General features: G+C 45.9%; 1 long non-coding RNA gene across 1 annotated transcript; it reads left to right on the top strand.

Annotated features, from left to right (window-relative positions):
• The first annotated feature begins 204 nt into the window (after nucleotides 1–204).
• On the top strand, nucleotides 205–2,158 carry LOC121834649. Its single transcript, XR_006077298.1, has 2 exons — nucleotides 205–393; nucleotides 1,168–2,158. It is a non-coding gene; the product is annotated as an uncharacterized LOC121834649 (long non-coding RNA).
• The last annotated feature ends 11,062 nt before the right edge of the window (nucleotides 2,159–13,220 follow it).

Raw genomic sequence — 13,220 nt, 5'->3', positions numbered from 1 at the left:
GTACTCTACCTGCCCTGTGATAGTTGCAAGGAGGTGAAGGAAGAGGATTAAGTACGGGAGAAAACGGAAAGAAGAAAAAAGGAAATTTTTCTCAGTTAATTAATTCGAAGCTAGGTGGCGCAAGCTACCGCCCGTTATAAAGGGAACAGCCGGAATTGCCAATATTCATACATCCGCGTTCCCGCCACTGCAACTGTGGCCCCTGCCACCGCTGGTTTCGTCGGTTCGATTTCTTCGAGCGAACTTCTGGGACTGTTTGAATAGCTTGAACTAGTTTGAACTTCGAGTTACTTTGATTTCCAATTAAGCTACGTCCAGCCGCGTCCACAACGGTGACTGCTGACTGATAAAGCGGACAACGGAACAGCTTCTTGACGGCGGGACTCGAGAACCGTAAGTAACCACCTTTTTGATAACCACTGTGCACGTGCTTATTTTCTTGAAAACAATCTGACGTAAACTGGTATCCTGTCGTTCTCTTTGTTTCAAAAGTAACAAGAGGGGGGAAAATGAAATGACATAGAAAACCGTTACATCGTCTGTGCAAGCGGCAAAAAAAGAATTATTGCCGAGAGCGTCCGCGACCATCTTGCAGACATTTTTCCGAACTCAGTTTTTGTGGCGGCGGATAGGGATTTGATGGTCGACAGAGCAGAGGACAGCGACAACGGAGCGAAAGAGGTTTTAAGCAGTGCTACCGAACGGTTTCAGTGATCTTTGCGTGGACACAGATTCAGAGTCGGATGGTACTGAGTGCGACGGTGTGCCCAGCAGTTTCTTTGCGATTTTGGAAATTCTTCGTGAAATTTGGGCAAATGCTAGTGAGAGGTCTGGTCCCACATGGAGACACGACTGTTTGTTTTGCCTGTTGCAAAAGCTGAAAATGTCAGTCCCCACAGGTATGCACAATGGCAAGGAGGGCAGGAGAACTTCTCGAGAAGCTTGTTTGAAAACAGGTGCAACTCGCACCACTTTTTCAACAAAAATGTTTGCTATTAGTCGACAACTGCCCACATTATCTCTCCGTCATCCCTGCAAATCTTTGACAAAGGGCTGAATATTGAACTAAGCGAAGTAAGTTCAGGAAAGCATGCTATGCTTCCTTTATAGCACCTTGTTAACAAGTTTAGGTGTTTTGCATTTAGTATTGTGTTGTTTTGTTTGCAGGCAAAGAAGTCCTAAGCATCGTGTCCAAAGCAGGAAGTGCTGGTGCGAATCTCAGCTCTAGAAGGACGACATTCTGTGTTTACTTTTATTTTATCCATTAATAACAATTTATTCGTTAGTATTTGCCACCTGCTCAGTATGGCAATAATGTGTTTTTTTTTTTTTTTTTTTTTTTTTTGTCTTGCTTTCATCTAGTCATCAGTTGTGGACATTTCTTTTAAAACCTTTTCCTAATCATGTGTTCCAGACAGGTTTTTAAGCTTTTTATAGCTCTATTTTTACTTTTGCAACTTGAACATTTATAGCTGCTCGGTATGAGAATGCGGAGAGCTCAAACTCCTCTGAAACGCCCTCGCGGTTGGAGTAGGATGTGAACATTTGAGAACATTTATTAAATTATAACAAAGAGAAACAATTTTGGTATGAAGCAAAGTCCACTGTAAAACCGTAAGATGACATTTTAGTTCTTGTAGCATTCATTTTAATGAGAAAGTTTGTGAGCAGGAAAGATAATTATGCTTTCTTTCATGATGGCAAGCTTTTTCCACCAAAATTAGTGCTAGCATTCTCGGTGCTATTTTTTATGTACCGCAAATTGGGCTTAAGATGGACGTCAGCTCATAGAGAATTTTAATTTTTATTATCTTTTGATCTATGTAATGTCGTGTTTTCAAACTTTTGTACCCTACTCCAATCGCCAGGGCTACATTCTACCAGAGTTTGAGGTCGTTGTGATGTCTAGTTTATTTTTGCGGTAGAGAAACGCTGTTGAGTTTTCTCGCTCCTTTCTTTAATTATGTGAGCTTCATGAACCCAATTTGCAGGCCTTCAAGCTTCTTCGGAAGTGTGATTTTTTTTCATAATTGTTCACTTTAATTTTTTTTTAGAGGGAAAATTATTTTAACTGCATAGCCTAGCAATATTGTCGCTGCTCATGTACACTTCAATGTTCCAAATTTGGAGAGTCAATAAATGTACTCATAAACATGTACCAAACTGTTTTCTTTTCACAGCAGCGGTAGACTGCAATTGATCACCTGGGAATCATGGTGTTCTGCGCAAAAAAAACAACGGACATAAGAGAGAAAACAGACATACAGGTGCCACTCACAAGTATATACCCGGGTGAAACAAGGAGACGGTAGGCTCTTTAAATCGACCGGAAAATTCGGTTTCCTAACCTATCGCGCTACGACTTTGTGCAGCGCTGCCCACAGATGGTGCATTTTTTTTTGTAAAATTTGCAAAAAGCGAACTTACCTGAGGAAAAAGTAAAGAAAGAAAAAGGCTTAGCTCCTATGGAAACGCAGCGACGCCACCGGTCTGCAATCAACACGGCGCCGTTTTGCACGGGAGACAAGAGATGGCGCAACGAACGAGCATACGGGCGCCGAGAGCCGGCCGAGGTATTCCTCAAAGGCTCTTTAGCAGACGATCTTTTCGACTCAAAAGCGGCGCGCGTTCCGCAGGCGGCGACAGTCGCAGAAACAAAAAAGACAGGCGCGGTAACAACAAGGAACTGCAGTTCCTTGTCTGCTAATTACGCCGGCTCTCGACGTCGTCTGCTCGTTTGTTGGCGGCAGTTGGCGTCGCAACCGCTTGCGCCATCTCTTGTCTACCGTGCAAAACGGCGCCGTGTTGATTGCAGACCGGTGGCGTCGCTGCGTTTCCATAGGAGCTAAGCCTTTTTCTTTCTTTACTTTTTCCTCAGGTAAGTCCGCTCTTTGCAAATTTTACGAAAAAAATGCACCATCTGTGGGCAACGCTGCACAAAGTCGTAGTGCGATAGCTTAAGAAACCGAATTTTCCGGTCGATTTAAAGAGCCTACCGTCTCCTTGTTTCACCCGGTATATTTGAAAAGTTCAGAAAAACAGGAATACATCTATCGTCATCCTCATCACGTCCACGCATGCGCTTAACCATGTGATATACGCCTCATCAAACACATGGCTAAGCACATGCGTGGACGTGATGAAGATGACAATGTATGTATTCCTTTCTTTCTGCCCTTTTCAAGTACAGTTGTGAGTGGCACCTGTATGTCTGTTTTCTCTCTTGTGTCCATTGCTTTTTTGCGCCTTACACTATGATTTCCAACGTTCACCAACTAGCCCAACTACAAGTTCTTCTAAAATTAATCACCTGTATGGTAGCTTGTTTGTGCTGTGCTAAATCTGGTGATGGTTGTATCCCACACTTTCTACCAAGGGAACACTTTTTTCTTCAATTAGTGGTGTGTCGAGTGGCATTATGGCTAAGCTGAATAAATTAATATCTGATTATTCCTCCCCGGGAAAGTGTGAGGCGCACACAGCTGTTTATGTTCCGAACAAGTGTCTTTCTATATTTATGCTTACATCTGTTGTCACAAAGAAGCTTTGTGATGGTTTAGTGTTCAATATTTTAAATTATTATGCCTCTCACAAACACACTCTGTTCAATTACTGGAACAACCAGTATATGGCCAAACAGATTTGACAAGTTTGGGAGAATGATAAACATAGATCAACTTTTGTTTGCTTGTTTATCATTCTCTGCTTAAATCTCACTTGAAACTTTGGGTGAAGAGTGCAAAGATATTACAATAATCATAAATTAAAAGGCCATTTGGAGTAGAATCCTTTTCTGACATATATGTACAGACGTGGAAAGATTCAACGAAGCCACAGGAGCGTGCGGCCTCGAGATACTCGCGCACTTCATGACTGCAGCGCAAAGAACTAGTATCGATGGCTGCTGCAGCTAGCTGTGAAATTAGCTGCTGTCAGCATCCGTTTAGATGACCTGCTCTGCCGCCCTGCTACCATACTAACGACCATACGCCTAGAGTGGCACTCTCTACACTGCGTCTCGATAAGGCTGGTTATCTGTATCGAATAAGCTGATCGTGTGTACTTGGGATTGCGGAACGCAACAGTATGTCTTTCCTTTTTGTTTCCGCTACAGTTCCAGTAAAGCACAATAAGCTTTGATTCACATCACGATAACCATATTCAACCAAAAGCATGCATCGTTGCAAATAAAGTTCTCGAAAAGCGCATTGTCTGTTCAGCTGACAAAACATTTCAATGTCAGTGTACAGTGCGCCACTTTAGGCAAATGACTGTCAGTACGGCAGCAGTGCAGGTCATATAACTGGGTGTTGATAGTCGCTAATCTCGCAATCTGCCAGTATTAGAGGGGATAGTTCCCCACGCCACCGGCAGGACGCGCACACATAGTTCGAGGTTGCACGCTACTGTGGCTTTGTTGGTTGTTTTTTTTTTTTTTTTTTTTTTTACGATTGTATTAGCAAAAAGAGCACCTAGCTTGGTTAGTGTTCACGAAAAAAATGCAATTGCTTTTATGAAAACATGTTTGGAGGGACTGTTAAGAGTCACGAAGACAAACCATACATGTCTGTTTTATTTAGTCTTTTCACTGGTGTGGAATATTGAAATGTGTTAATCTGCCGTTTTGAAAAGGTCCAATAATGATTGTGCCTCACATTTTTATGCTCATTGCAAAGCCCCCATCTTCTGAGTAAACAATACTCAATAATAGCTAGGGTGTCATTGCTGTGTAGAATTGTTTTGGCCCACCATATATTTCACCAGTGCAGTAACAGAAGAGAATGTTACTGCACTGGTGAAATGTCTGCAAAGTTTGGAGGAACACTTCTGAACCATTAAGGCAAATATATACTGTGTGTCGGGCACATCTGAACTAAGGCTACTTCAGACAGTTTAATTTGACTGTGTTGCAGGGCTTGCACCTTGGTAAGACGACTGAGTTACCGTACGTGACAGGTGTTGCCATGGCAATTCACCGTCTCTCGGCAACAGCCCTGGCAATGCAGTCAAACACAACTGTCTGAACCAGACTTTTACAGTATATATTTATCTTCATGGTTCAGAACACTCCTCCGAACATTTTGCATACATTTTGCTGTAGTCGGTGACAGGTCAAGAACCAAGTGGAAGCTCCTCCCACCTCTTTCCTCTTTAGTAGAGCGAACGCTGGAGAGGAAGCGACCTCCTCTCCAGCGTTTGCTCTGCTCAAGTGGAAAGAGGTGGGAGGAGCTTCTATACTTGGTTCTTGACCTGTCACCGACTATAATGTGGTAATAACATGTTTTACGAATGTTACTATAACGTTTGCCAGAACATTATTTTAATGTTTTGTAAACATTATATTTCTGTTGTAATAACGCTGTGTAAAAAAATTATTTATGTTGTACAAATGTTACTACAATGTTTACAGTAATGTTATGCTAATGTTTTCCGGACATTGTATTTACGTTGCAAAATTGTTTTCCAAGTGTTCAAATAACGTTTATCAAAACGTTATAAGAATGTTCTGCCAAACGTTCAAATAGCTTTATACAGGCGGACATTAAGAACATTCCTCGAACGTTTGGGACGAACATAAAAATAACATTATTCTAATGTTTTCGTGTTACCTGGGTTTCTCGGTCAATAAATTAATATACGAGACTCTTAATTTACAGCCGGATCTCCACTACCGCACCAGCATGAACATAGCTTTAAATAACATAACAGCAGAGTGGCGAAATATAGCCGCATATGTCAACCATTGAAGAAATTAATTGCTTTATGTACTATCATGAAGGTAGTGCCATGTTTTAATGCCACGTTAAATAATCATATTCAAAGGGGAGTGAAGTTTAACAACATTGATGTATTTTGTCATGACCCTTTTCCCTTCTAAGGGTACAACTAGTTCTGCATTAAAGAGTACAGGATCAAACTTCAAAACCAACATTGGATGAGGTAGATATGCACGCGTTGACTAGATATCTTTTGTAAATTAAGACGGATGTTCCAAAGCAGTGTGTTAGTTAGGGCTACTCTGACTCCACGCTTGAGTCATCTCCGTCGTGGTATTTCAGATCAGGGCTCCTGAGCTCGAGATTGGAGCGAACAAACACCAACTTCTGCACTCTGTGTCCTTTGAGTCGGTTCCTACTTTTGGTGTGGACACCGCTGAACTTCGACCAGTTTCGTTCGCACGCAGCGGAGGAGGGCGGGACTTGGAGAAGGCGACAAGCAATTGGTGCCAGGGGTTCAGAGGCACACAGCCCTTGCCACCACGTGGACGGTGGAATATGCTTCGCCGAGTCCTCCAATGCCTTCCTCGACCTAGCACCTGACTGGACCCGGTATTCGGCGAGATTTGACAACACTTTTCCCACATCGAGACACATCCTTTCTGCTGTCTCTGTGATGTAGTCCATTGCGTGGCATACCTCTTCGTCACTTAAGCACCGCCCTTTAAACTTCGGGTCGAGCAAATTTGCGGCAGCATGTGCTGGACGGCAAATAAAGTTGCGTCGCTCACGCAGGATTTCTGCTACTCTTTCCTTTTCGCCCGTTGTCAAGGCAGAGTTTGGAAGGGCCTCTTCGACTTGTCTTGTTACTTTGAACAGGATCTCATGGACGTCTGAGAGGACAGCAGTGTCTGACTCAGCCTCGGAAATAGCACGGGCAACTGGCTGCAACACGTGGAAGGTGCTTTGCACATCTCGCCAAAAGTAGTCTTCATCTAATATCGTTGATCTTATTTCCCTGCTCACTTGAAGCTCCGCAGCGATCACAGTTTTCTGTAAAGCTTCTTTGTTCTTCAGTAAACCTTCTAGTGACATCAAAATGCCCGCCCAGCGAGTTTCAGCTGGTAGTTTTAATGTGGTCTGGTTTCCAGCATAGCACTCTTCTTGCCTCTTAGCAAAGTGAGCCGCAACCACGTGAGAGTTTCTGACATACTTGATTACAGTCTTGGACCTCTTGCAAACTTCTTGCAATGTCACCAGTTTGAGCATGTCCGACAGCAACAAGTTTAGTCCATGAGCACAGCATCCAAGAGTAGTGATGCTAGGGTAGCGCAGACTGACGATTGTCCACGCGGCCTTCATGTTGCTTGCATTGTCGGTAACAGGAGCGAAAACCTTGTGGGTTCCAATTTTCTCCACAACCTTCACAATCTCTCCCGGGATGTAGTCTCCTGTGTGTCTGTGATCTTCCGTCTCCACGGCGCTGTAGAAAATAGGCTCCGGTGTAGCCAACACAAAGTTCAAGATGCTCTCGCCCCGTACATTGGTCCAGCTGTCCGTGAGTACAGTGACGCACAGAGCGGCGTTGACTTTCTATTCCACCTGCGTCATCACTCGGGCATACTCGGCAACAAGAGTCGTCCACCTAAAGAATGCCTGGAAGGCGGCACGAATGCGGGCCTGAGGAGCTTGAACGCTTCTCGCCAGTATCTGTTTTCCGTAACTGATAAAGGCGTTCCACTGGCATATATCGCTTGAGCCAGCGCCTCATCAAGCTTGCTTTGACACCCTTGCGTCATTCTGTCAACGAACGCTTCTATAGAAGTTCGCTGCTTGACATACCTGTCGGCCACATTTTGAGAGCTTGTGCTTTCATTTTCCACAGGTGCACGCTCTGACCGTAAAACTTCCACAGATGGGCTCCTGGCCCGACATGCCCCAGACTCTGATCTTGTCGGGTCGTCCGATGCTGCAGACCTGATGTCCGGGGGGCACTTCGAGCACCTTTCCATGTGCTGCCGCAAGCGAGTTGCGTTGGGAAATTCGTATTTGGCACAGCAAAATCTGCACACCGCTGGCCCCTTACCACTGTTTAGCACGTCAAAGTTCCTCCAAACGTTGGAGCGCGGCCTCACCATAGCGAACAGCGCACAGTTTTCACGGATCCACGGCGAAAGTCCATACCCGAGAACGATGCGCGCGAGGTTTCGGAAACGGCACTGTTCAAGCTAAAGCGTTATAGCTGCCCTGGCTGACCTCTCCACGGCGCACAGCACACAGTTTTGACAGCTCCACGGTCCACGGCAAGTGTCCACACCAGAGTAAGATGCTCAGAACTTTCACTAAGGGGCTGGGAAAGCTAAAGTGATATGGCTCCTCCGACTGCCCGTCGAGAGCGCGAACGGCACCGGCGGGAACGAAGAACTGCGTAGGTCATGGAGAATAGAAGGGTAGGAGAGGGCATGACGTCGGCCGCGTAGCCTCCACAAGCCATGCTCCCTTGACGCCTGGCCTCTTTCTCATTTTCCTCCTTACTCTCCTCACTTACCATGCCAACGTGACCACATCACGTGACCGTAGCTAGCCTTCGTCTTGCTATGGGGTACTAGAATACACCACAGTCTAGACTTCGATCTGATAGAACCTACCGGACGGAGCGCGCGCAAGCCTGCAAGGCGTCCTTCTACAATCAACCATCCATCTCACACGTGACATGTCACGCGCACCAATCGGCAGAGAGATCTGCGGTCACGCTGGGCACAAAATCGTTTAAACTTTTTATGACTAGGCTTCACCAATATTGCAACATGCCCCCTCCTAGTACTTCTAACCTCCTTGGCGTAGGTGCTATCGGTTGTTGCCAGATGAGTAGTCAAAGCTCAGCTAAATTGACAAAAGTTGTCGTAAACGTTAAAAAAGGTGATATAATATAATAGTTCACCGTAAAACTGGCGGAAATATCTTGCGGTTGTTGACCTCAGTCGATATATTTCGAATCATTACTGAATTATAGCTGTTGAGAATATTTTTCGAATGTTTCCAAAATTTCCGGAAGAAAACTTGTTTTTTTCGTCGTTTTTTTCCGGCCTTCAAAATTTCCGGAAATTTTACATCTCTACCGCGAAGTAGTCGAGGACGTCCCGGAAAAATGATCAGCCCGTCTCTCCCCGCCAACGACGTGATGGAGGGGTCCAGCGTTAGGCCAGCCCGGCCAATCAATCCTCGGGCTGCGCTGCGAGCCTCCGCGTTACCGGGAAGAGACGAGTGAGCTGGGGTCCAGATCAGCTTAAAGGGAGACGTCGCGGGGGCGTACCCGCGCAGACTTCTGGCTGCTTGTGGCAACAGCGACCCTTGGCAAACTGTCGGATGGCCCGTTGTGACTCGCTCACAACGAAGCGTGCCTTGTGCATTTGGAGAGCGAGGGCGATGGCCACCTCTTCTGCCGTTTCCGGATCCGCGGTGTCGATGCTGCAGCTCGCGACGAGGGACCACCTGGCGTCGATTACAACAGAGACCATCTTGCTGGTGCCGGAGTCAGCCGTATCTACGTAGTAGGCGTCACCTTCCTTGCTGAGGAGGGAGCGTAGAGCCCGAACTCGCGCACTCCTGCGTCCCTCGTGGTGTATCGCGGGCTTCGGGATGGGCTGGATCAGGAATGCGGTCCGGACATGCATGCAGTCGCTTGAAGTGCACTAAACTTGTCCGTCTGACAGGGGTATAAGTTCGGGCTGTATAAACATACGCATACCAATTTATTTTACTTCGATCATTAAGAGACATTGAAAAATAGAGATAATTTTATCTACTGCAGTTCCATTTGCAGATTCCAGGCTTTCACTACCCAGACAAACTCGCTGCATATACTCTTTAATGACAAAAATAACAATTGCTACTGTTACACGTTTGCTTGCGGACAAAGTGTATATGTGGCATGCTTGAACAAAGCATGCCACACGAACCATTGAAAACTTCCAGCGTTCGAAACATGCATTGTTCGAAACGTTGTGGCGCGAACAAGTGATCGACATTATTTTTTTCTGTTGGAACCGAAAGGCTGTCATAAAAGCTAGAAGTGTGGGATAAGGCGCGCTCATCAGGTGCACTGTTGAACTCGGCACTCATCTAGGTGGTAAAATTGAAAAACAAAAAAGATCGCGGTACACCTAAGCACCTCTTATGAGTTGTGAATGCGAAAGCATGTACATCAATCTTGCTGTAGATGGTTGAGCGTGTTGGTTTCTAAGCTGCGATAAGGAAAGAGGAACATTGAAGACAAACAGACAATACAGTCTTTCGACTTCCGCTGTTGGCGCGCTGACTGGCTTTTACTGGAGTTCCTGTACAGCGCGATCCAAACCAACGCTTCTTTTGGCGCCTGTAGGTCGTGCGGCTGCGGATGTGACGTATTTTCGTGACGTCGCGCCGCTTCTTCGCTCCTTCCGGGCGCGCACAAGAAAGTTGGTTGATTTCAACTTCTTTCTCAACGCGCACAAAAACGCGCGGTGACGTATAGGGCGCTCCTGTGTCCCGGCCAATCGGTGGAGGGTAAACTAGTTCCGGCTCCGCGTTTCTCGCCGTCTGGCTGCCCTCTTCTCCCCCCCTTTTATTGTCTTCCAACATGACAACTCGATCTCTCTCTCTCTATTTCTCTCGCCGTCTGGCCGGCCAGTCTGTCGCAGTTGCACCAGTTGCACTTTGCTTGTGCGCTCGTGCCTGCGTGCGCGCTCGCCCGAAGTTTCGCCCGTCCAAACCAAAGCGCACGGTTCTGACTCAGAAAGCGCGCCCGGAAACAGCAAAAACGCCACGAAATGCGTCACATCCGCAGCCGCACGACCTACAGGCGCAAAAAGAAGCGTTGGTTTGGATCGCGCTTAAAGGGACACTGACAGGGTATTTATGCTCGCCGAGGTTGTTAGTTGTACGTGACATATGAGGGCTCAACTACCCAGAACAGAATTTGCGGCTCGAAATTCGGTTTCTTTCCGCCCGAAAATCGCCGATCAAGAATTGGCCGGTTCGAGTCTCGCTCACTCTCTTTTTCGCGGTCACGGGCCGTTTTCTAAGGTATCGATGCGACCACCAAATTTAATCAAAGTCGTGGGTCACTGAAGGCACACACTCAATATTAAAATAGAAAAAAATATGAAACCCATTTTTTGTGGCTTCTAAAAAGCTGTAAATACGTTGATTGAAAAAAAAAGTTCCACAGACAACCGGAAGTATTCTGTGCCTTCGTCGTTTGGCGTATCGTGGGACTCGCGGGGACGGCGATGGCAGCGGACGACGGGCGTGGGACCTCCATTTCAGAACTGTCGTTCGCGGTACCGGCGAATTTTGTCTACCGTTAAAAGAGAAATTTGGGACTGATCAAAAGAATTGGTATTCATCCCGTACGACACGCCCGGCCACCAAGCAGATTTGCACGAAGACGTCGCCGAGCCGTCGCATCCCTTCTCGTGGCTGAAGACAACGCTCGCGTAAACGTCAAGCACGACGTGTCTACTTCGAGTTGAATATGCACGCGTACGATTTCTTTACTAGGTGCGAATGTCCCCAAAGCGTGGTGCTTCCCGACTTCGACCCGGGAGTGCTTTTGCTAGAGAAAAATCGACAGCAAACTTTCCAGCTTACAGTTTACGGGCTGAATTATTACTAAGGAAAGAGATCCACCAGAAACGAGTTGCTCCAGTAGCTCAGTGGGAAAGACGTCCGCTTGACACGCGGTAGGACCGGGTTCGATCCCCCGTGAATTTTTTTTTTTTTTTTTTTTCGGAAATTTTTTGATGTTTACTTATCTTTTTTTTTTACAATCATCACTGAAGAAATAAACAAAAAAATAACAAACAAATGTTGTGGACGATACTTCGCTGAATTAAACGGTATGGGATTTCCGTTTTGACACCTGCGAACTCAATGTAATCACTTTCCACAAAATGCAAGGAGCATATAAATCAGGTAGCGTCCGCTTACCGAGGTGCCCGTAAATGTTCTACAGGAATTGCAGCCAGCCATTGGTCCCGATCCCGTTGATCTTTCGACAATGCCACTTTTTTTCGGATGCAGGACATGTGAGCCAGCTCTTCACGCAACGTCTTGGATTTATTTTTTTCGGAGCCGATCATGGAAATTCACCCCGGGCACTCACTACTCATCTCCAACTCCTTAATGTACAAAACAACTCATCTTGGAGTACATAACAACGAGCGGAACAAACATAACTGCAAAAGAATCGCACGGCAAGCAGTTCCCGCACGCCGCATGTCGTGTCGTCTGCTACCGGAGAGCAGAAAAAAAAAAACAAAAAAAAACGGACGGTCGGGTGTAGCCACGTGACTTCCGCCAGCCACTCTCTTCTCTCCACTTCTCCGACCTCCGTCGGGTTTCGGTTTCGGTTTCGAGCAGTTGCGTCTTTTGGCTTTATTAAAGAAATACGCTACTCTGTTGCAAAATATTAATTGGGTAGTCCTCCGACACCATAATGAAGCGCCTGGCAAAAAATAAAAAAAATTTTTTGGGGGGTGTCAGTGTCCCTTTAAAGGGACACTGACACCCCCCAAAATTTTTTTTAATATTTTGCCAGGCGCTTCATTATGGTGTCGGAGGACTACCCAATTAATATTTTGCAACAGCGTAGCGTATTTTTTTAATAAAGCCAAAAGACGCAACTGCTCGAAACCGAAACCGAAACCCGACGGAGGTCGGAGAAGTGGAGAGAACAGAGTGGAGTGGCGGAAGTCACGTGGCTACACCCGACCGTGCGTTTTTTTTTTTTGTTTTTTTTTTTCTCTCCCTCTTCTTTGGTAGCAGACGACAGGACATGCGGCGTGCGATGCGGCGTGCGGGAACTGTTCGCCGTGAGTTATGTTTGTTCCGCTCGTTGTTCTGTACTCCAAGATGAGTTGTTTTGTACATTGAGAAGTTGGAGATGAGTAGTGAGTGCCCGTGGTGAATTTCCATGATCGGCTCCGAAAAGAATACACCCAAGATGTTGCGTGAAGAGCTGGCTCACATGTCCTGCGTCCGAAAAAAAAGGGGCATTGTGCGACAGAGTTTCCGAAAGATCAACGGGATCGGGACCAATGGCTGGCTGCAATTCCTGTAGAACATATACGGACACCTCGGAAAGCGGACGTTAGCGGACGTATGCTCCTTGCATTTTGTGGAAAGTGATTACATTGAGTTCGCAGGTGTCAAAAAGGTAATCCCATACCATTTAATTCACGAAGTGTCGTCCACAACATGTGTTTGTTATTTTTTTGTTTGTTTCTTCAGTGATAACTGTAAAAAAAAAAAAAAAAATATGTAAACATAAAAAAATTAAAAAAAAAAGGTTTTACGGGGGATCGAACCTGGTTCTACCGCGTGTGAAGCGGACGTCTTTCCCACTGAGCTACTGGAGCAACTCTTATTGCGGGATCTCTTTACTTAGTAATACTTCAGCTGGTAAACTGTAAGTTGGAAAGTTAGCTGCCGATTTTCCTCTAGCAAAAGCACTCCCGGGTC

This window comes from Ixodes scapularis, unplaced genomic scaffold (assembly GCF_016920785.2).
Source record: "Ixodes scapularis isolate PalLabHiFi unplaced genomic scaffold, ASM1692078v2 ptg002228l_1__unscaffolded, whole genome shotgun sequence".
Lineage (NCBI taxonomy): Eukaryota > Metazoa > Arthropoda > Arachnida > Ixodida > Ixodidae > Ixodes > Ixodes scapularis.
The sequence above is the reverse complement of the archived record's forward strand: the minus strand, read 5'-3'. Positions and strand labels throughout refer to the sequence as shown.